The sequence below is a fragment of the Alexandromys fortis genome, unplaced genomic scaffold (assembly GCF_014885135.2).
Source record: "Alexandromys fortis isolate MF-2015 unplaced genomic scaffold, M_Fortis_MF-2015_v1.1 scaffold_55, whole genome shotgun sequence".
Lineage (NCBI taxonomy): Eukaryota > Metazoa > Chordata > Mammalia > Rodentia > Cricetidae > Alexandromys > Alexandromys fortis.
The window spans coordinates 6,920,314-6,945,247 of NW_026067936.1; the positions used below are offsets into that span (position 1 = coordinate 6,920,314).

Sequence of the window (24,934 nt, forward strand, 5' to 3'; positions counted from 1 at the left end):
AAAGATGCTGGAACCTTACCTGTTAAGCCACAGCCTCGTGGCGATACACAGATGAATAGAAATGGATTTAAGATATAAGAATTACTTAAGGATCCTGAACTAATAGGCTAAGCAGTGTTATCATTAATATGGTTTCTGTGTGATTATTTGGTTCTGGGCAGCCAGGAAACAAACTTGTAGCCTCCGTTAACAAAGGTCTGAAAATGACTCTGTGTGAAGGGAAAGAGAAAGGCAGGTATAATTAGGAAAGGGCATGCTGAGCAAACTAGTCACCTGGAAACATCTTGAAGAAACTAGAGCCATTGTGACAGTGTAGGGGGGGAAATCTGCTCTAGAACCTGGGACGAGAGCTAAGAGCTATGAGACCTAGAATAAGTTTTCCAGTTTCCTTCTCTGTATAAGGAGTACTGCTTCCTGAGATTATTTTAATGAACAGTGATTTCATAATTACTAAACAGTTGGGAGAGTGGCTGGCAAATAGTAAACTCTTAATGTTTTCAAGCTAAAATACCAGCAAGGTGGACTTTCAGGGTACCAGCTGGGTTTTCTATATGCTTGGGTTGCATATTTTAGATTTACATGATGGTCTGCTTGCCAACATTAGGATAGTCTGTGATTCTAGCTGTATTTTCTCCTAAATGTGGTGGTAGTTCAGCTTTCCTATTTCCTGTCTCTCAGCACATGAGTAGATCATGCGCTTCAGCTTTCTTTGATGTCAAGTTGGGTGTATTTGGGTTCTGGAAAGAAGCATGTACATCACGGTGAGACATGCCATAAAACCCTCTGTTATTCTTTTTTTCCTGCATCCTTCAGTTTCTGACTGGATTATTCCACGATTAGGTTGAATTTGTACAATGACAAAGCCGTAAAAAGTGAAAGCACTGAAACCACCAATCCCTGTTTGAAGCAAAACCACTTCAGAGAATCATGAAACCAACTATTTGTATTGGATTGGATTCTTAAAAATCATCTTACTTAGCCAAGAAACGTTTAGATACTTACCACAGTGGTTAGCCTATGGAAATAATAGACATTGGCATCTTGAAGTGCTGTTACACAATGAATTTATGATATGCTGAATTGGCTTAATAACTGGCAGGTATCTGTGAAGAAACTAAAACTGGCCACTAGAATAATGGTAATCCTTTTATGACAAAAGAGTTGGTAAAACTCTTCATTAAACGTGAGCACTTGGAAACTGAACCGCAGAAGAAATGAGAAACACAATTTCAGTGGTATATGGGTGTAGTGGCTGTGTCTGTCCAAAAAAAACCTGGGGAAACACTGTCTAGTTTGCAAGTGTATAGAAAGGGAAGCTTGCGGAGAAACTGAAAATTCAGGTTTTGCAGTTCTAGAAAATTTAGAATGCACACAATCAAAGTTGAAATCCAAAAGGAAAGAATGAGAGAGAACTTAAGAAGGGAACTCCAAAGAAGGAAGGAAGAAGAGAAATGGGTGCAGTAAGAAAAATAGATTGCCAACAGGTCAATGAATCTTTTCAAATAAGTCTCTTTGATATCTTACAGCTTGGTTCCTAACATCTCAGGTCAAAGGTCTCAGTGTGACTCAATTCATCTCTCCCACCTCACTCCTAAGAAATAATGCCTGTTGGTGTATATCCTACCTTTGAAGTATATTCAGAATCAACTGATACTCATTGATATTTCTGCTTCTGGCTATGATGAACTGCCTTGTAGCCAAATGATCTTAGTTCAGAGAACAACCAGAAAGCCTGAATGTGATACCCAAGGAAATCAATTTGAGGGTATCAGAGAGCTGTCTATACAGACAGAGCTTGAGTGGCTGCTGTTTCAGGGAGAAGAGAATTTACAGTTGTAGGGATTATTTTTTCTTTTTGCCTTGATGTTCAGCCTTTGTGGGAGTCAGAAGCTGCCTGTTGTAAAAAGTTAAGATGCTCAGCAGGAAGTGGCAGGTGAGAGGCAGACAAACCCACTGGGGCCTTCTGCTGTGTCACAGCAGGGCAGCATATGTGGAAGTTTAGGAAGTAAAGTTTAAGGACTTGATAATCCACGACTCTAGAGTGATGAGAAATATTGAAGAATGAGTTTTATATTTTGTTCTGTTTTTCCATATCAAAGAGTCTATTTACATATAGCAGAAGGCTGAGAGGCCACAGGCTACGTGACTTTTCAGTTCCATAGAGCTACAGAGAAAATGCATATTCTGAGGGCATGATCAAAACCCAGCTTTCAGTACCCCTCAGGATCTATGAAGGGGTTCTGGAGAAAGTAAAAACACATACTTCCTTTCATAAACTGAGACCTGCCTGAATATGTTTAGTTTGGAGTTGGATTAAGGTGAGTTGCTACCAACTTTTATCCCAAATTAATGAAAATTCTTGTTGAAAGATAACAGCCTCTAAAATCTGATATATATATCACATATATGACATAATATATGTATATTTGTATACACATATGCATATATTAATGCTATTTAGAATATTATTCCAAAAAACTTTATTACTAAAAATTACTTAAACCACCAAATGAATGAAATAAAAAGTAAACTCTATACAGAGCCCTTTCTTCCAGCTAGTGAATCATTAGACATTATCATTAAAATAATTGTGATTAATAATCAAGCATATAGGGGCTAGAGAGCTCATCAGTTGAGAGTACTTACTGCTCTCACCAATGACCAAGTTTCCCATTTCCAGCACTTATGTAGTACCTCTCAACTGCCTGTGAGTCCAGTTCCAGGGGAAACTAATGCCCTCCTTGGACCTCTGTGGGCCGGTGCACACTTGTGGAACAAATGTATTATACCATAATAATATTCTAAAATTGAAAAATAAAATAATATTAGCTAAGGAATTAATAGACAATCTTAGTACCAGATTAGACATGGCTGAAAGGGGAGTCAGAAAACTAGAAGCACATAAGCAGCTTGTAGCACACTAACTGTATAAATAAAGGCTCATGTTAGGAAAATTTCCCAAAAAGCATGGAGGAAATCAAGTCATATATTAAATTAGTACTTGGAACCATAAGCAAGATAATTATGAAGAAAACCATATAAAGGCACCTCATAATAAGACTGCTGAAACAACAACAAAGAGAATTCTTTTTTTAAGATCTCATTGACATATATATATGTATATATATATATTTATTTATTTTTGTTGAAAAAAAATTTCCGCCTCCTCCCTGCCTCCCATTTCCCTCCCCCTCCTACTTGTGCAACCACTTTGGAAATCAGTGTGGTGGTTTCTCATGAAATTTGGGATCAACCTACCCCTGGACCCAGCAATACCACTCTTGGGAATATACCCAAGAGAGGCCTTATCACACAACAAAAGTATATGCTCTACTATGTTTATAGCAGCATTGTTTGTAATAGCCAGAACCTGGAAACAACCTAGATGCCCTTCAATGGAAGAATGGATGAAGAAAGTGTGGAATATATACATATTAGAGTACTACTCAGCGGTAAAAAACAATGACATCTTGAATTTTGCATGCAAATGGATGGAAATAGAAAACACTATCCTGAGTGAGGTAAAAGACCCAAAAAAGAGAATTCTTTAAAAGTAACTATAATTATTTTTAAATTCAAAGGATTAAAAGCTAATATCTGAGAACAGGAACAACAACAAAAATTCCCAAAACAACATAGAAGCTGGTGGCATTTGATTCAGCTGTGAAGAACACTAGGTGCACTTCAAAGGGATCCTGTTTCTTTCCCAGCACCCCAATGATGCTCACAACCACCTGTAACTCTAGTTCATAAAGGATCTGATGCTCTCTTCTGGCCCCCTTGGCATCAGGCATGCAAGTGGTACATGGACATAACTCATGCAGGCAAAGCACCCATACACATAAAGATAAAATAAAAGAAATAAAAATAAAAGAACCAAGGGATTATGGCCAGATGTAAGATATCTGAAAATAAGAAATCCTGTGTTAGTTCCTGTTCTATTGCTGTGAAGAGACACCATGGTCACTGCAACTCTTATAAAAGAAAGCGTTTAATTGGGACTGGCTTACAGTTTCAGAGGTATAGTTCATTATCATCATGACGAGGAGCAAGGCAGCATGCACACAGACATGGTGCTAGAGAAGCAGCTGAGAGTTCTACATCTGAATCCATAGACAGCAGGAAAAGAGAGACACTGGGCCTGGCTTGAGCAGTTGAACCCCCAAAGCCCATCCCAATGACATACTTCCTCCAACAAGGCCACACCTCCTAATCCTTTCAAATAGTGCCACTCCCTGGTTGCCAAGTATTCGAGTCTAAAATCCTGGAGAGGCCATTCTCATTCAAGCCACCTCATTTGCCATCTTAGAGATTCTCAAAACAAAACCAAACCAAACCAACACAACTTTATGGTTTCTTACACAGCAACACCCAAATAGAGAGGTACTTGCTGGGGTAGACAGACCAAAATCCAGCAGCTGTGCTCTGAAAACAAGCAACACAAGACCCACTTTGATTCTTTGGCCAGATGACGCCAGAGGCTGCTGTAGTCCCCTTCTGTAGCTAAAGTTGAGATATTTATTATCCTTGGGTTACTTCATCCCGGTCTGTTTCCCAACCCTTGAGGAAGTAATTGCGAAGAAGCCTTCCCCAGACTACAAAGAGAAGGGAAGTGGAAGATCCTAAACTTTCTCAAGCAGTAAGCACGTACAATGGGAATGTGATGTAGCATGAGAGACACACGCAGAAGCAGTCACGCTGGCTGTGGCTGGGTGACTTAGCCCCCAGAATCCACTGGTCCTCACACTGAGTCACTACATAGGTTCTCATCGAGGATGAGAACTTAAACTACATCCTTTGATGGGAGACGGAAAGACTGAAGGATTACAGAACACCCAGACCTGACCTGAGCAAATTATGATACATCTGGATGGTGAGTCATGGCTTCACCCAGGGCTCAGGGAATGCCAGCTGGCACAGAGCAGAGTTCTATGACCCAGGGAGGATTGTGAAAAAACAGATGGGATGTTTATGGGACATTTGGGAAGAAATTACTTCATTTCTCATCTCTCTGTCTCTTTCTCTGTCTCCTCTCTCTTTCTAGCTCTCTCTTTCATATATTGTGTTTATTGCTTAAATGGATTTAATTTCAAACTAGGGTAAGTAGAATGGCCCAAAGCATATTATAAGTGAATTTCGGGGGGGGGGGGAGGCAGAATTTGTTGGAGGAGCTTTCATGGGTTGGTGATGGCCAACTGCATGCATCCCTCCCTAAGCTCACATTTTGTGTTTTATAGTTTGAGATATGGCATGGTGGGTAAATTTATATCATACAAATTAGGCGAGGGCCATGAATCTTCTCTCAGAGCATCTAATTAATGAACATTGGAGCGTGCCACTTTAGTTCTGTCAGATGGCAACATCTTATGATATAAGTTATTGGAACAATCTGTGTAGACTGACACATTATACCTTTTGTATACAGATATATTCCACGTTGTAACTTGAGTTGAATTTCCTTGGGATTTGTGCCACTGTTTTTTCTTTTTTTAGTCTTCTGAACTACTTCTGCGTTTGAAACTTGGACTGTCTAAGGTTTTTTTGTTTTTTCCATCAATGCCCAATTACCCTTCCTTCCTTCCTTCCTTCCTTCCTTCCTTCCTTCCTTCCTTCCTTCCTTCCTTCCTTCTGACAATTTCATATATACATATATAAAATGTGATGGGATTATATTCTGCCCCATTTCTCTCTCTTATTCTCCTCTCCCTGTGAAACTCTTCTCAACTAGTGTCCCTCCTTACTCTCTGGTTTCTCTCTCCTTTTGTTGACCCACTGAATTTAGCCTAATTTGCTTGTATGAACACAGATAGGGGGTTATTTGTTGGTATGTAAGCTACACCATTAAAGAAAATGACACTCTCTTCCCATCAAGTATTAACTGAAATAGCTTCCCAGGAAGGGGTGGGACCTCAAGTACCTCTCACATTCAAGGTGAATGTTGGAGGCCTAATGTTATGCAGACCCTGTAAGTACAGATTAAGGTATTGAGAATAAGGGTCTGTTGACTGCTTAGCTGTAAGCAGAACCTGGAGATCAATTTCTCCCAGGTATCCACATGGCATACTGTTTCATGACATGAATCCCTTTCCCCCAGCTCTTACATTCCTTCTTCTCCCCTTTATATGATGTAGCTTGGCTAGATAATAAGTCTCTTTGTTAACTGTTGCCCACTATAATAGAAGGAGCATCGCCTGCCCAAGGCTGAGAGCAGCACTAGTCTATGGCTATAGGTATAACTATATAGAAGTCAGTTTGACAACATGTCCATTGAGCAAAACAACAGACTTTGACCAGACTTACAATGCTTGGAATGTATTCCTCCTATGAAGCAGACCTCAAATCCAACTAGAAAGTGTTTGGTTAACACCAAAGCAGCCATGCTATTATATCACACTGGTGGGTCTATCCTGTCTAGCAGGTTACTCTAATGGTACATAGGATTTCCATCTGTGTAAGACTGTGAATGGGTTTTCTTCCCCAGCCGTCTGCACAGCACATTCTCTCACCATTTATACTACATCCTTTCTGCCCCCTTTCCATGATGTCCCTTGGGCCTCAGAGGGAGGCATCTTCTAGCTCAGTTTTACACCTTGCTTTCTCTGTGTCTTGGAACCAAAGTGTGTGGTGTCTTCAGCAATTGGGTTTGGTTTCTACTTTTAGTGTCCCATTAGGAAGAGTGACTGTAGCCTGTGTTGTCCTGGGAGCCTCTGGGACCTCACTGGACAAAAACTCATAGAGATGTATCCCAGAACCAACCCTGGGATGCTTATCTAAAAACCTATGACTCCTAAGAGTGGCATAATCAACTCATGTGGGATACTCTGTTTCAAACTATGTTATTAAATTAGCTTATAAACAAGAAGAAAACCCAGTTTCTTTTCTAGCATTCTTCATTCAATTTTTAATACCAAACTACCCCAGGGATGAAAATCAGAAACTTATATGTCTCTCTCCTTAATATTTTACAATGATCAAAGAGTCTAACAGGCCTGCTTAGTTAGTGTATAATACAAAAATAAATACCTCTCCTCATGTTATTTATTAGTATTACTGCCTTGGCTTAGCACTCCTGCTCTTTTCCCTTGGTTGCCTGAAACATTCAGTCATTAGGATCAGATGCAGAACTATTTAAAATACACACATTTTGTTCTTTTCTAGACATTTACTCTTAGTTATTTAAAGAGAAATTATGGCTGATGCTGTAACATAGGCAAGTACTAGGAATAGTGACGTCATGGATCTTAGGGGAACCTAACCATCACTGTCTAACCTACAGACACAGACCATCATCACAAACCCAACAGGTCAAAGTAGAGATAATGGGTGTGCCCAGCCCCAATGGATACAGTACAACTCCTGCACTCAAGGTTCAGGGAATATCACAGAAACAGGGGTAGAAAGACTAAAAGTGCCAGAGGACTGAGACGTCCTCTGTAAGATTAGTTTTCCCTAGAAATGACAGGAGGGCTATACCCATGAGGCATCAACAGCACAACTGCCCAAACAATACTGAAACATATCAACACTAACAGATGTGCTAATACGGAAGGGAGAAGTGCTGTAGGGGCCTCATTCCTACGCAAATACTTATGGGCAATTACTGATTGCTGAGAGGAGGGGAATCAGTCTTTCCCAGGGTTCAGGCTATACAATATCTAGTGGCTAACCCTGAAATCACACTCATACAAGGAACACTGAACAGATTCAGTGGATTATATTTATATATTTATGTATATAAATATATGTGTGTATTTATATGTTAACAGTAGTCAAAGATAAAGAGGTCATGAGTTTGAGAGGAAGTAAGGGATGCATGGGAGGAGTTGAAAGGAGGAAGGGAAAATAGGGAAATTACACAAATATATTTTAATTAAATTTTTAAAAAATTAAGAAAAAAGATTGCAGGCCCTAGAGAGATGTGTCATTGTTTAAGAGCTTGCGTGCTCCTCTCATAGAAGACTGCCCTTTAGTTCCCAGCTCCCACATCAGGCAGTACACAATTGGCTGTAACTCCAGCTCTAGGGATCTGACACCTTCTTCTGGCCTCCACAGGTACCTGCTTACATATGACATACATGTATATCAGACACAAGCATATCATAAAGAAAAAAGAGCCAGAACCATAAGCTGTATTTTAACAAGGGATCCAGAATTCAAGTGTATCTAACTCTTAATGTCTTTGTTCATTTGTTGTTCCAAAACACCTGAGGCTGAACATTTCATAGAGAAAGAAGGTTAATTTAGCATATGGTCTGAAGGTTCAAGAGCATGGAGTCCGTACCTGCTCAGCTCTGGTGAGAGCCTTGTGATGGGCGGCTTCACAGAGCTGTGAGCCAGGGCAGCCGAACTCACAGAGTAATCCAAGGCACAAGACTGAAGAGGAGCTAAGCTTTCTCCTTTTGTAGTAACCTCTCCACTCCTTGGAGGAGCGTTAATCTATTCATGAGGGTGGTGCCACAGTGACCTAATTACTTTCTGTGGACGCGCTTCTTAAGAACTCTACCATCTCAATGTCACCACACAGGAGACCAAGCCGCCAGGACGCACACAAATCACAGCCAAGACATAGCACTTAGGGAAATTTGGAAAACATGTAGAAGCCATGTGAAAAGAGCAAATCTTAGAGGAGAAACTTCAGCACAATGCATCCCTTGCTAGTTTCCTTAGCTTTAGCTCTCACTATAGTCTCATCTTTTTCATTTATTTTTTCACCATATGTTAAACACCACTCTGTGTCTTATATTCTCTTTGATATGAAAAATTACAATGGTATATAATTAGACTAACTCTTTGTTTGCACAGTATGTGAATAAACCACATCTTACTAATTTTTAGATCATGAGATTTAGTAATCATGGGCATGACTCATCACCTGCAGTCTCTATGTGCCTTTGGTCCATGGGCATCCTTTATTTAGTTTCCTTCTTTGGCTACCTTCCTGTCTGTGTTCTCAATGCTATTAGTCTTTTTCTCTACTGTACATTATTTATATTATTGTCTTACTAGGCAGATGTTTCTTTAAAGCCATGGCTTTGGAAACCCTAATGTAAATCCATTGTCGGCATAAAATAATTCTCCAACATTTATTAAATGGATATTACTCAACTAGTAAGCGGCACAGTAGGGATTTGACTATAGGAGCATCTGACTTTAAAGTCCTGTCCTTTTAACTAACTGCTCCCTCTCAATAACATATGGGTCAGCCTCTCGGAGGAGGCTGTGTTCAATCAAGGAGAATCTAACGATTCCTGAAGATCTTCCTTTTCAAAGGGAGATGTGCCAATGAACCACTTTAGCTGATCGATAGCTGGTTCAGATTGGAAAACTCATGCCAAAGGGTTTTCTCTGAGATTTATGAGACTGCTGCAAGAGACAGATCCATCCTGTTCTTGGCCTGGACTTCACCACATAGGCATGTCTATTCTCAAGAGAAAAGGTGACTGGTTAAGGCTAGGTGATGACATTTCCTAATATTAACCAATTAGTCTTAAACTCATTTCTCGGGTGTAGGTCATTCAGAGTACTTGGCTCATAAAAATTCTCAGCATTTCAGAAATATTAGATTAGAATAGGAAGCTCATAGAGTTTGGCAGAAAATGAATGCAACCCAATCAGTTTAAGCATACATTTTATTGAGGAAATGAATACAATTCAACAATTCATATGTTTTACTCTTCAACGCACACAGAAAGTTGGGCCGCAAAGGCTAATGGATAGAATTTGGAGTCTCTGCTCGGTCATCTGATTTGGGAAATGCTTGCTGCTGACTCTGCTAGTTCTATTAAAAACGTTCTCCATAAAATATACGTGGACTGGCTTGGCACAAGTTATTTTAGAGAATAACTGCTATTAAGTCTTCTCTTCCCCTCTAATTAATTCATAGCATTGCCACCAGAGTGTTCCTCCTGATTAGAGATTTATGTCTGCCTCTCTCACTGAAAAACTTGTGATGACTCCCCATTTCTCCATATTTCCTACCAGGAAAAAGTAAATTCCAAGTAGTATATGTAAATTTTCCACAACCTGATCCCCACCCACCTATTCTCAATGTATTTTGTTTTTCTATGTAACTCAAATGCTCACTGCCATCTTGCCTAACACCACATCACTCACCTGTGAATGCCCTGCTTGTCTCTCTCTTCCTCCCTCTCCCTCCCTCTTTCTCCCCCCCCCTCTCTGTCTCTCTCTGTCCTTATTAAAGCTCTCCTTCTATCTGCCTTCTGCACCCCTCATCTAGTTTTATGGTCAATGTCTACTACCACTGTCAGTTGTAATCCAGTCTCAAAAAGCCCCCAAGAGTTGTTCATTGCTTTCCTATCTACACCCACACACAGTTGATTCACAGATGAATGAAACACATCCTAGACATGTGGCCTGGCTAGGGCAAGTGTAATTAAGGGAACAGGATGATGAAAATGGTTTTGGAAAATCTAGGCTATATACTTGTCATAATGATATTAACTACTAAGGCTCATCTTGTGTTAGACACTGCCATAGGTAATGGAAATTAGAGAAGATAAAGGAAAATTTTCTTTGCTTTTAAGAGTCTTACATTTTTGTTGAAAGACATAGACAAGAAAGAAAATGATTTCAAATGCTGAAATTCTGTGGAGTTTGAGGCACAACTTGGGCTCCATAACCATATAATGAGACTTTGTCTTAAAAAGCTAACAAGATGAAATCAAATTAGGAGACACATAACGCGTGAGATGCTATTTACTATAAGCATGGCACAGAGCATCAAAATCATTTCCAATACTCCTTCAGAGGTAAAGATTGATGATTTAAGTCTGGGTGGATCTAGAGGAAAGAAATGAGGCAGGCCTAGAAAGATAGCTAGCAAATGCTACTTCCATGGACGATAAGCAGGTAAACCATGATGATCTGTAGTTTGTGGTAGTTATGTGCACTGTCAACTCGTGTATTTTAAACCCTTCATCAGTTTACCAGGGCACAGCCCTGTTGTTTGCAGAGAAACATCTGCATTTTACTGATCTCACATCAGGGCCATTAGACTGCTTTTCTATGATTCTGAAATTAAAGTGAAGCTCATCTCTTTGACCTGACGTAAATGAAGTTACAGATAGAGTTGATAAATTATCCTTTTTTCAGTGTATAAAAAAGTTAATAGTCTTGTTTGTGAGGTTCTTAGAAACTATCCAGAGGAGGAGGAAGGCATTATTTGAGGTCATAAATGCTCAATCCTGAGCCTGGTTTATTGCCTTTTTAACATTCTTATTTTGAAATATTCCTGTATAAAAGAAATATTGTCTCAATGTGGGCAATCTTCACAGCTCATGTTAATTGTGCTGGAATTTTTACATCCCAGCTAGTGAGAGGCTTCAGCCAGACTTGGCAATGAGGCCTCTCTTTTCTTCCTTATTACTCTCCATCTGCCTACTCTGCCTCAGTACCATGACCTTTGGAAATGATCAACTGAAAGCTTGAAGCGTGGTTTCTTCTAAATGTGTATCACATGGTAGAACGAATTGCAAGTTGAATAGTTATCTACTGAGTTGGGGACAGCATGCCTTTGAAAAGTGGCAGCATGTGTATTTGTGAGTCATATTATGCATTCAGTTCAGTAGACATAAGCATCTATGGAGAATCAAACGTGACCTCACCAATGAGGAGTTCTCATATTGGAAAGAATGAACTGGGACATTCACAGAGAGAACATACCTTATGACACACTCAGTTGAGTGACAGCTGGTATCCAAACTCCGTGAAAGTATTCATATTTTAATCTGCAACACTTACTAATCTGATTGCATCTTCAGTTTCTTTGCCTGCATTGTGGCTGGTATGGTTTGGATAGTGTGAGGGGAGGCAGAGAAAATAGCCTCTTTCATAGCCCTGTCAATCACAGTACTTGTAAAAAGACTTTCTCTGCCTCCCAGAGTTTCCAAGTGTATTGACTGCATTTATTTTAATTCTCAAGATGCATGCAAGCTGATTGAGGAAACCTTAAATATTTCTGATAATAAAGCGATCAGAAAAGAAACAGGAAAGAAAACATAGCAAACAGCTGTGTGTCTGGTCTACAGATTTAACCACTGTGTAAGAGAAAATATTATAGAAACTACCAAAGCCATCGGCGTGTGCTTTGCTTTGCAGTTATATTTCAATAGATTAGATGATATTAAAGAAACTCTAGCCGGGTGATGGTGGCGCACGCCTTTAATCCCAGCACTCGGGAGGCAGAGGCAGGCGGATCTCTGTGAGTTCGAGACCAGCCTGGTCTACAAGAGCTAGTTCCAGGACAGGGTCCAAAGCCACAGAGAAACCCTGTCTCAAAAAAAAAAAAAAAAAAAAAAAACAAAAAAAACAAAAAAAAAAAAAAAAACAAACCTCTAGATATAGTTTTTCTCTCTGTAAGAGTAGGATCCATCATCTTTTCTTCAGAGACCTGAATAATGGCCCAAAGCCCTTATGTTTCTTTGCAAAGACAGACCATTCTGTTGCATTTTTCCTTAGTGCACTTATGTAGAAGAAAGTAGCTAGCTTTCCCTACTCAAATCAGAGGACAATGCTTTGCATTTTCTCCCCTCTCTGTGATGTAGAACAAAGCAGACAGCTTCTGTGATGAGTGGCCTTGCAGAGCTTTCATTAGCATTAGTGCCGGTGTCTCTTTGCTCTTCTGTGCTTGGTAAACAAAGGAAAGAATAAATCAATCCCCTACTCGGACTAAGTCTACATTACATCAACACAGTTAGATGAAATGACGAATATTTATTCAGTTACCTTGTTAAGATTCAGCTAGCTTTTCAAGCATTCTAACTTGGAAGATTCTAAATGAATGTAAAAACACAGAGGATGGTACCATAAAGCCTCCTGTACACGATTCCAGCAATCAAGCTACTGGCATCCCTGTTTCCCCTATAACTCTCCTGATTCCACTCTTCCGCTGAGTTACTATGAAGCAGATTTTGTACAATTCTACTCAGACACCAGTGTGACTATTTGAAGGATAAAGAACACGTTAGAAAATATGATTAGAAATGCTTCATTCTTAAAATATTAATGTTCTTTTAATAAGATTGAATATCAAGGAGTCTTAAATTTTCATGGTCAAGTTCAATCTGGTATTTGAATCAGCCCTTAAGTATCTCTATTATGATATGAATATTCGTTTCTTAAAATCTCACTCTGATGTTTTACTGCAGTCTCTTTTTTATACTTGCCATTTATTGTTTAAAAAACCAGACATTTTGCACTTCAAAGCTCCCTACACCTGCCTCTTGTTGATCCCATCTTTGAAGCATCCTTTACCATGTCTACCAGTTTAGAAGGAGAATATAAAGGCTCCACTTTGTTCAAGGTCAAGTTGTTTCTTTGGTTCTATATCAGACTTGGCTAATTTCAAAAGTCTGTATATTCACAAATGAATAGGTATCAGGAGAGGGAAAAAGATGAATTCCATGAAGAAAAAAATGCTATTTTCTTCAAACATATGACTTTAGGGTCCTGATTAGATATTTTTTTCCTTAATTTTGCTTTAGAACATTGTAGTGTGAACTAGCCCAAGCAAACAATTGTTTCTGTCATGGACTTACGAATGTTGGGCTTGATTGTTTGTCATAGCCAGAACCTGGAAACAACCTAAATGCCCCTCGACTAAAGAATGGGCATGGAAAATGTGGTACATTTATACAATGGAGTACTACATAGCAGAAAAAATTAACATCTTGAATTTTGCAGGCAAATGGATGGAGCTAAAAAACATCATTTTGAGTGAGGTAACCCAGACAGAGAAAGACAATTATCACATTTACTCACTCTTAAGTGGTTTTTAAATATAAAGCAAAGAAAACTAGCCCACAAATCACAATCTCAGAGAACCTAGACAACAATGAGGACCCTAAGAGAGACATACATATATCTAATCTGTGTGGGAAGTACAAAAAGACAATATCTTCTAAGTAAATTGGGAGCATGGGGACCTTGGGAGAGGGTTAAAGGGGAGGGGAGAGATGGGGAGGGGAGCAGAGAAAAATGTAGAGCTCAATAAAAATCAATAAAACAAAAAGAATGCTTGGCCTGGGCAGTGGTTATGCACTCCTTTAATCCCAGCATACAAGAGAAAGAGGCAGGTGGATCTCTGTGTGTTCAAGGCTATCCTGGTCTACAAAACATGTTCCAGGGTAACCAAGGCTACACTGGGAAACCCTGTCTTGAAAAACAAAAACAAACAAACAAAAAGAATGTTGGGCTTGCCATATTTTCTTTTCTTAAGATCTGTTTTCAGAGCTGGTGTGATTGTTCCATTAGAAAAATACTTGGCAGGCAAGCACCAGGACCCGAGATGCATATTAGTGTATATATATAATATATTATATATATAATATATATATATGATAACAATAGTATCATATGTACAGTGTGTCTATATATTGTATACTATATACATATACACATATACATTTTTTGTTTAGTTTTGTTTTCTTGGCACAGTTTCTCTATATAACAGCCTTGGATGTCCTGGAACTAGCTCTGTAGGTCAGGCTAGCCTCAGACTCACAGAGATCCACCTGCCTCAGCTTCTGCCTCCCAAGTGTTGGGATTAAGGTATGAGCCACTGCCTGGCTCATTTTTTTAGACAGGTTTGTTCTACTCTACTCTATAGAAGAAAAATAAAATCCAGAGGAGGTAGCTGCTATCAGGGGCCTCATGGTTTTTAGGTTGTAAATCTGGAATCAAAATACATGGTTCTTAGGGATAGAAGATGGTTTGGTGGTTAAGGGCATCTACCACTCTTGCAGAGGACCTGAGTTCCAGTACCCAGGCTGGGTGGTTCTATTACTCTAGCTCAGAATGGACTGAATATTTCAATATGTTCTTCTGGCCTCTGTGGACAACTGCACTCCCGTGCACCTACTCCACCCACATCCACATAATTAAAAGAAATAATACAATTTAAGAAATACCACAGGTTCTCCACGTCTAATCTGGTACTCCTTTTTCTGCAGGTTGCCTTGTCACTGATTTGGCTACTTAATTACAAAATCCTCACTCTGTTTAGTGCTCTGATTCCCTTGAGCACCCCTTTCGTACAGGGTTGCACCGAAGAAAAATCAGAAGCTTAAAAACCTCATTCAGACTGTGGCTTAGGGATTTCTGCCAAATTTCTGCAAAGTGCTTTTCAATAATTCACAATCCCTTAAACATGGAAGCCTGCTGCCTAAATATAGCATGAGAAAATGTGCCGTGGTGCTTAGTTAAGCCAAAAGCTTCGTGTTTAAACACATCAAAGCTTCATTTCCCCTCATAGAAACACATCCAACGCCATCCACTTGTTTGTACAGAATGCTTTAAAAATAACCCTTACTGAAATATTGAGGCCCCTGCTTTGCCATCCTATGGACTTGCAATATGTGTATTTGAAATTTGCTAGTTCAGCAAAAGCATTGTTTTTTTTTTCTTTAGTTGCACAAACTATGGGAAGACTGTTAAGAGTTGCCACTAAAGACCCAAGAGGGCCAAACGTGTCCAAGGTTCATTGGAACAGAGTCTATGACATTGAAAGATTAGCCTTTTCCAGCCTGCAGGGTACATGGATTCCCCAGCTGAGCTTCAAGGGTGCAGAAAGGCTACCTCACTCCTGGCATGAGTTCTCAGGACCTCGTGGTGGACAGAGATTGGACTTGGCATAGGGGACCTTAGTAGGCCAAAGCTAACCAACTTTGGCTTTTGTCAGTATTTTCAAACAGTTGTCTTTTCCTTTCAGAAATACTTCACATTTATGACTTTGCTGTTTTGCTCCATGCTGTTGCCTTCTCTCCCAGTAAACTGTAAACTCCACTGAAGGGGAGGTTGTCTTATTTATTGTAGTATGCTTGGTATTGAGATGGAAAGCAGAATCCATGTACAGTTTTTCATATATGCCATTGTAGTTGAATGAATGATTGCATTCATGATTGCCCTTGAATTCCATCCTACCTTTTGTATCTGTTTACCAATATTCCACTCAATTCTCTTGACCAAGACTTAACAGCAAATGTGGCAGCTATTCACAAATGCAATTTTAGAAGGCTGGGTGGGATGGCGTAGCTTGAGCTGGATTCTGTGAACATGGATTGACCGAATGAGCGGACTGGGCTTTAGTTGATTGGAAAGGTTATCTCCAGGGTTTTAATCCATACAAACAATCTTTTATGAAAGCAGTTAATTTAACAACAGTAACCAGGTAAGCAGGCCATTCCTTTTATGAAGGCACGCTTGTTTTATTTGACAGGAAGCCAATACAACTTGAATGTGACAGAGGCAGCCTCAGGAAGCCCTTGAACCCTGAATCCATCTCTGCTCATTCTGATTTACATCTTTGCCTGCCTTAAGCACGTGATTTTTTAAGAGCAGCTTCTTAAATGGGACTTTTTCCCTTATGAATTAATTATAAACACAGACTAGAATTAAACCATCTTTCTGCCGGGAGTTTAACCTTTGCATTTGCATAGCACTGAAGCAAATCTAGTCTAACATCCTGCCTCCTTTTGATGTGGGCTACGTATTTACCTTCTGTAGCTGAGCTACCTAAAGAGAAGAATTGTACTTGATTTTCTATAAGAAATACCGGTAAGATTTTGTGTCCTTAATCTAAGCGTTTCATTTTTTTTTTAAAAGAGTGAGCTCTCAATATTGTACCCAAAGTTAGTTGATGTGGACTGAATGTTCAGGCTCCTTTCAGATTCTGAAGTTGAAATGTTACCCCAATGTTAAGTGCTAGGGGGTGGGGCTTTAGGGGAGGTAATGCATTCAGGTAGACCTCTCATGAGTAAAGTTAGCCTGCTTGTTAAGGAGACACCAGACACCAATATCTACCCTGTCTCCAGAAGTGTGAGAGATGTTCATTGTTTACACCCCGAGGTCCATGACATTTTTGTTATAGTAGCCTTAATGTCTTAATGGACCAACACACTAAGTAATATATACAGAAATAATTCATTTACTCAACATATTTTTCAAGTGGGAAATACCTCTGATAGGCAAGAATATTAAAAAGTAAACAACCCAATTTTTTCTTAGTCAAGAAAAACTTCCAATAGAGTAAGACGTTCAGGTATTTAAGCAGGTGTGCTCTAATACTATGGATATCCAGACACCTGAACAAACACATGGCGCAGTGTATTAGGAAGTCCAGAGGAAAAACATACTTCCAGGTGCCCTGTATTCTGGCATCCCTGCCATGCTCTTAAGACAGTTGTACTCAAAGATGGTATATATGGGAAAACTCTTTCGGAAATGCCCCAGGCCACAGTGTTCCAGTCTGCTCTGTTGCACCTCATCATGGAATGAATCTTTCCCAGATGGTATTGGTACCCATCCTGAAATTAAGTACCTTTTGTTTTCCATCTTGAACTTCCCTCGTCTCCAGGTTACTATGTACTTTCAGTAGCTTTGGAACCAAGCGAATAAGGCAGGAGTTCTCAATCTTTGTTGTGCAAAATTGCCTGAGGAATTTGAGAACAGACTAATCCTTCAGTCCTTGAGTTGGGCTGGGGCTTGAGTACTGGGATTCTTTCAGTCTTCTTAGGCAGTCCCAATACATAGCCAAGAGATGAAAATTACACGGATGGTGGGAACCCATGGGAACCCACGTATACGGAAGGGAAGGCTTTTCATGTCTCTTTTGACGCTTCTTTCCCAAGGCTTGGGGAAACAAAGCTGACAAAAGTGAGACGGAAGGTAGCTGCACATCCACACTTTATCTGATGGCACTATTTGGAGAATTTCATATACTCAGGGGTCTTCCTGGAAAAGCAGAGAAACACTCGGGGACTTGCCTATTATTGTAAGCAAAAGCGATAAATTGTGGAGAAATAAAGAAAGGAAATGAGAACGTAGGCTTTCAGTGTTTGTAATGAAGAGAGAGGCAGGTGGCCTCTAGAGGAGCTTGTTCCTGTATCTTCATCCAGCGTTCTATCTCCGGTGAGAAGATTCGTCCCTCTACTCCTGCTTGGGACACAGCCATAAAAGGAAATTTACACTCTTTGTGGGCAGCTGGCAGGGAAATTCTCCCTGCATCTGATTTCCTTCAACTGTTTTTAATCCAAAGCAACCCACATGGAACAGTGGTAGATTTGGGGGTGGCATATACAGATCCCGTTCATCTCCTTCCATTTAGCTCTATACTATAGGAACAATTCTTTCCTATCCTCCCCAAATGCCCTTCTTTCAGGAAACTGGACAAAGTCGTATTCCCACCTGCCCCTGGCTTATGATGTGGGCTTCCAGGAAACTCACAGAAACTGTATTCTGCTCTATCAACACAGGCACAGCTGATGGGCAGCCATGGAGAATCAGAATTTCTGAAAATCAAATCCATGATTGTTCACTTCATGGAATCCACAGTTCTATACTCCTCCTAATAACGCCTATTTTTAGAGTCTGAGGAAACCATCGAAGACTTGAATATCTACATCCAGTAAACTATTTACCCAGCTGTCAATGTCTGGTGGTTACATAATGCAGACCACCTGCATGCAATACATTGACGTAAAGAAACTGTCGGCATGCGGGAAAAGTGAGTGAGACATGGATTAAACCAGAGAAGGGCTGTCTCTCCTAGCTGGTCTAGTAGCTGACTACAGACTTGAACGAAAACGTCCTCAAGTGAAAACTCATGGCTGTTCCTTACTTTGATCTTTCTCTAATTTACTGAAGATGGCAGAATTCACCTGAGTTAATCCAATGATATCACCAGGCAATTAAGCATATTCATGCCAAGCTGGATCCACAAGAACCCTCTTGTTCTGGCTAGTTTTTCTGTCAACTTGATACAAGCCAGGGCCATTTTGGAAGGAGAAACCTTAATTGAGAACATAGCCCCACCAGATTGGCCTAAGCCAATAAGCCTGTGGTGTATTTTCTTGATTGGCAATTGACATAGGAGGGGCTGACTCACTGTGGCTGCTACCACCCCTGGGTTGGTAATCCTCGGTGCCGTGAAAAAGGCAGGTTCAGCAATGCATGGAAAGCAAACCAATAAACAGTACTCCTCCATGGCTTCTGCATTTGCTTCTACCTCTGGGTTCCTGCCCTGTTGAGCTCCTGCCCTGAGTTCCCTCAGCAATGAAGCATGACCAGAGAGTTGTAAGAAGAAATAAACTTTAAAAAAAAATCACATCGATAGAAATACTAGCAAAGTCAATGGTTTAAATTTATTTCTGGAAAGAAGCGCTGTTGGTCTCTCAAGCTCCACCGCCACCTACTTTGATTCTACTGATCTATCATGCTTATTTATTTATTGTTCTTAGACTAACACCTCCAGGGTACAGCCAATCCATCCTGTTTGCAGAAGCAGCAGCTGGCTTCCACCCTAGGTCTACCTGCGTGTGTCCCTTTCAGACCCAACCAGAATTCGGAAGCAGAGTGGGTGTTAGCAAGGGTTACCGAAGGTCACCATGCCAAGGGGACAAAGGGACAGGATGGTTTTCAGAATGAAAGAGCAGCCAGGACAAAGTCAAGAAAGTGTGTGTGGGGGGAGATAACGGGGAATCCTTTGCTGTTCACTTTGATCTAAATATAAGAGAATATGGCAGGATGCTAGGACATAAGAGGTCAGAGAGGAAGATAAGACCAAAGCATTAATAAAAAGTCTCTCTCCCTGGGCTCTGTTTCTGAGGATCTCTGACCTTGGGCTCTGACCATGACCCATTTAGTTGGTGTTAATCAAAATCCTGCCAAGTTGTTCTGCAGACAGCGCTCATCCTTGGCATTCCACCCCACTGATCTGCCTTCAGCAAGATGCTGTTGAGTCCGTCCAGCAAGAATCCCTCCCCCTTTCATGTTTCCTCTTACTTTTCTGTTAACCCCACCCCGTTCCTTTATAAACCGTCAGCTGTCCTTACTGCCTGGGAAATTAAGTCTTCTCCCTCTGCCCCTCATCACAGCCCCCATTCCAGGAGCCTCCCACAAACCAAGCCTTTCTTTCCTACCTGTTAGTGTCATGAATGTTTTCCCTGAAAATTGTGCAGCTCCAACCCCCAGCTTTCTGCAAGGAAGCGCCGTGAGTACATCAGGAGCGGGTCCAGCTCTGGGATTCTCCCAGGGTTGTCGTTGACTGAGATGACCAGGAAAAACACATGGAGGAAATCTTTGTTTGCCCTGAGACTTAATTCAATGCCATATAGGACTGTTATGTCGGAAGATAAAAACAGACAGAGAAGAATTTGTGCTCAGAGATAAAAGCGACCAGGATTGAGTAGAGCTGGCTGGGTGCTCTAGTAAAACAGGCCTTTTAATATGCTAATGAATTGTTGGACTTGAAACTAAAGCCATCTAAACTTTGTATTAGTAACCTCTGCAGGAGCTCTTCATCTTTATGTCTTTGACAGCACTTAGCTTCTGATTTTGTATTCCTTGTTTATGCAAATATATCACCCCATTAAGCTTAATGTCCTCTCAGGGCAGGGAATTTGTCTGCCTTATCTTTGTGTTCCCCCAACAAGGGTAAGAGTGGTCCTGCCAGGCTACTGCATGGGCCTTCTATCTCCCTGCTGAGCTTTCAAGAGATTTAATTACTTATTATTGTAAGTAAAGTAAGCCCCCTTTCTTTTCTTTTTTCTCTTTTTGAACATTTAATTAACTTATTGTGTGTGTGTGTGTGTGTATGTGCATGTGTAAATGCATGTTTTATCACGTGAGTGTGGGGGTCACAGGCCATGTGGGAGTTCATCCTCTCCTACCACATAGCATCTGGGCTTTGCACTCACATTATCAGACTTGACAAGGAATGCCTCTATTTGCTGAGCCATTTCATTGGACCGGGCAGCTCCTTTTGAGCCCCCTGTCAGAGTTGGGTTTTGCTAGACAACAAACAAATACTCTACCTGCAGCCATGAGCTCCAAACCCCAATCCCAGGCCAATAACTGCAGTGCTGAGTTTCAATTCCCACCGCTATAAAATTGGTTCAATAAAATTATTGTTCCCAACTCTTTAACTTATAGGGATTAATTTTGAGTTATTAGTTCACTAAGTTTTGAATTCTGCCTCTAGGATAGAAACGGTTTCTTTTTATATTAGTTATAATAGCCAGAGTGTCTGATCAACTTGGGTGTAGACTCAAAGTTGATATAAAGCTTCTACTGGGTCAGTTTATAGTGGCTAAAATGAATAAAAAAATTACTGAAAAAGGCTGTCAGGACCTTGGAACTCAAGGACCACAATTTAAGAAATATGAGCTTGGATATCCTGAGAAAACTGGGAATATGGGGTGGGGAGAGAAGGGAAGGAGGAAGGGAGAAGAGGAAGGGGGAGGAGAACCAAAGGTATGGGATGGTCGAGGTGGGGTAAGGACAGAGACAGAAAACAAGTAAACAGAGAACAAGTAAAGAGCTATCTTGATTAAGGGAGCCATTATGGGGCTAGCAAAGAGACCTAGCACTAGAGAAATTCCCAGGAATCCACAAGGATGACCCGAGCTAAGACCCTCAGCAATAGTGGAGAGGGTGCCTGAACTGGCCTTGCCCTGTAGTCAGATTGATGAATATTTTAAATGTCATCTCATCATAGAACCTACACCCTGCAACTGATGGAAGCAGATGCAGAGAACCACAGCAGAGCATTGTGCTGAGCTCCCAAATTCCAGCCGAAGAGAGCGGGGCGGGGGGGGGGGAGTGCGAATATGATCAAAGAGGTCAAGACCATGATGGGGATACCCACTGAACCAACTTACCTGAGCTAATGGACTCAGGCCTGACAGTGAGGGAACCAGCATAGGACCAAACTAGGCCCTCTGAATGTGAGTGACAGTTGTCTGGCTGGGGCAGACTGTGGGACCACTGGCAGTGAGACCAGAATTTATCTATCCCTCCTGTTTGTTCTGGCATTTTGGAACCCATTCTCTCTGGAGGGATACCTTGCTCAGCTTAGATATAGTGGTAGAAGGACTTGGTCCTGCCTCAAAGCAATGTACTAGACTTTGTTGACTCCTTATGGGCAGCCTTACCCCCTCTGAGGAGTGGGTGAGGAGCGGTGAGAGGGGGGAAGGTGGAGGAAGCAGGAGGAAGAGAGGGAATGGGAAATGGATTTGGCATGTAAAATAAGAAAAGATAGTTTTTTAATAACTAAAAGTAAAAAAGAAATATGAGCTTGGTCCGTTTTATCTATTACCTGGATTGGTGTACACATATGTGCTCAGAGTCTCCATTGTACATAAGGAAAATTGTATCCCACAGATCAGTCTTCAAATAGTCCTAAAATATGACATATTTAGGTGCTTCCATGTGAACAAAATCAACATAATTGGCTAGCAAGCATTTTGTGCCCTTATGTAATGCTTGCTGTCTGAGACATGAACTTCTCATATGGTGTGGATACCAAGGGTGGGAATCACTATGTTCCAGCAGTAGTCTGAATCTTGGAAAGCCTGAAGAAGACTTAGATAAGAGATATTTATTATTATTTTTTAAAATAGATTCCCTCCCAGCCCTTTCCCGGCTGCCGGGCCTCTTTTCATGCAGGTCAATACACTCCATGTTTGAATAACCCTTGAGAGGGAACTGTGTGCGTTTCCTTCTGTGGCATAAATCTCCACAAGATTTTTTTTTTCTCTGTGGGAAGACAAGGGGAGCAAATTGGGTTATGCTGAGGATGGCATCCTGGTGTCTGTGGAGCCAGCTCATGCTTAGCTTCATTAGCTTCTCAGGAAGTGCAAACTTCAAGAGCCACGTGTTTCTCCTGGGCATATCTTGTGCTTTGCCTTAGCCTTGTCAAGGAGCCTGTCTTTGCCAATTTGCTCCCAAACTGATGATGGATGGATGTAATGTCCTCTAGGAAGTCAGAGAGAGGCAAGAGCAACAGCGATTACTTATATTTCTATTTATAGAGGGCTTTTACACATTTTAGTAACATTGGATCTCTGCACAACCTGACAAGACTAATTGGCGTTATGTTTTACTAAATGGGGAGCTCAGACCGATGGGATTTATTATCTTGCCAAAGGTCACTAGGTAATTAGAGGAACTAGGCTGAAATTTATGCGCTAGCGTTTTCCTCTTTCGGGTTTATCTTCAAACTCTGTTGTCACACACTCAAGGGCAGGAAAGAATCTTGTGAGTGGCACAGGGCTCAGATGCTCACTGTGCATGGTGTCTTCCCTCAGCAAGTGCTGGATTGAAACAATGAGTAGAAGGAGGGAGAAGATGAGCAAGGAAGTCTGGACTGTGAGGGGTTGGTCCACCCACTGAGACAGTGTGCCTCTTCTAATAGGAGCTCACCAAATCCAGCTGGACTCGGACTGAATGAGCATGCGATCAAACTGGACTCTCTGAATGTGGCTGAAAATGGGGGCTGACTGAGAAGCCATTGATAAAGGCACTATTGCATGTACTGGCTTTTTGGGACCCTAATCTATTTGCATGCAAAGCTTCCAAGGCCTGGATGTGTGTGGGGGCTTGGACTTCCCACAGGGCAGGGTTTCCTGCTCTTAAGGAGGGAGAGGGAGGGAGAAGGATGAGTAGGGGAGCAGGAGGGGGATGGGAGGAAGGGAGGAAGTGTAAATTTTTGAATGGAAAAATAAATAAATAAAAATAAATAAAAAAGAAAAATGAACAGAATTGTGTGTGGGTCTCCAAATTATTGCAACTGTGGAGTGATTTGTGTGTGTTAGTATATGTATTTATATAAGACTGTGCATGTGTTTGTGAGTGTGTGTTCGAGTGTAAGCAAGTATGTACGTCTGTGAGATTATATGAGCGTACATAACTGTGAGTTTAAATGTGAATGTGTGTGGTGTGAGTTTAAATACGTGTACGAGTTACGGATATACTCACATAATCTTTTCTTATTCTAGGCATATTATGTTAGATAGTTAGTAAGTGACAGTAAATAAAATACTGTCCTTGCCTGGCCCAGCAGGGGAGATGAATGAATAAGTCATTATGATAATGCGATCATCTGTTGAAGGCTACACACTAGATTTTACTACTTGTATAACAACAGTATATATGCCTGTCTATGAAATATGAAAAATGCTGAAAGCCTGTATATCAAAATTTAATGATGCTTGCCTCATCTTTGCATGGTGGAATTATGGGATATTTTGTTTCATTTCCCAAGATGTTCTGTGTCTTTCAAATGTTTCAATAATTAATGCAAATACTAGATTAGTGGTACTATGTGGTGAATCCCTGAACTTTTATTAGCAATAGAAATCATGGGATTCATGAGACCATAACCCCCCCCCCCACTCAAAAAAGGTAAAACTAACCAAAAAAAATTAAAAGAAAAAACCAGGATGGGTAGCAGAGTATCAAAACATAAAGTCTACCCAGCATGCTTTGGGAAACTCTGTCTGCTCATCTGAAATCTGAAGGGTCTCTTCCTCATCCATCGGGTTTCCTTATCAGATGTGTGTTCCTGTAGTGGTTGGTATTCTCATGTACCTATCCTTATAGGTTTCCAGTGAAGATCTTTACGGGGACCGGAGGTCAACTCTGAATCTAGGCTCTATTTCCTTGGCTCCTCCTTAAGAATGAAACATGGCCCTTGAAGTTCTTGGCCAATATGGTCAGATGCTTCTCTATGTCTACCTAAGGAGCTTTTTTGGACCTCATTGATTCTAGATTATTAAAAACTTTTTAAAATAGGATCTATCTATGTATCCCAAATAGACCTGGGACTCATAATCCTTCAGTCTTTTTTTTTTTTTAATTTATTTATTTATTTATTAAACATTTCTGTCTCTTCCCCACCGCCGCCTCCCCTTTCCCTCCCCCTCCCCCAATCAAGTCCCCCTCCCTCGTCAGCCCAAAAAGCAATCAGGGTTCTCTGCCCTGTGGGAAGTCCAAGGACCACCCACCTCCAACCAGGTCTAGTAAGGTGAGCATCCACGAAACTGCCTAGGCTCCCACAAAACCACTAGGTCCAGTAGAATCAAAAACCCATTGCCATTGTTCTTGAGGTCTCAGTAGTCCTCCTTGTCCGCTATGTTCA

At 40.8% G+C, this 24,934-nt stretch overlaps 1 long non-coding RNA gene across 3 annotated transcripts in view; it reads right to left on the bottom strand.

Moving 5' to 3' along the window:
- The window catches only part of LOC126504463 (uncharacterized), a 124,274-nt gene that overhangs the window by 40,111 nt on the left and 59,229 nt on the right, over positions 1-24,934 (bottom strand). For 2 of the 3 annotated variants that reach the window (XR_007592611.1, XR_007592613.1), the window contains exon 4: positions 2,695-2,801. The exons of the other annotated variant lie outside the window; for it this stretch is intronic. This is a non-coding gene — a long non-coding RNA (uncharacterized lncRNA). The remainder of the gene's footprint in view (positions 1-2,694; positions 2,802-24,934) is intronic. 3 annotated transcript variants of the gene reach the window in all.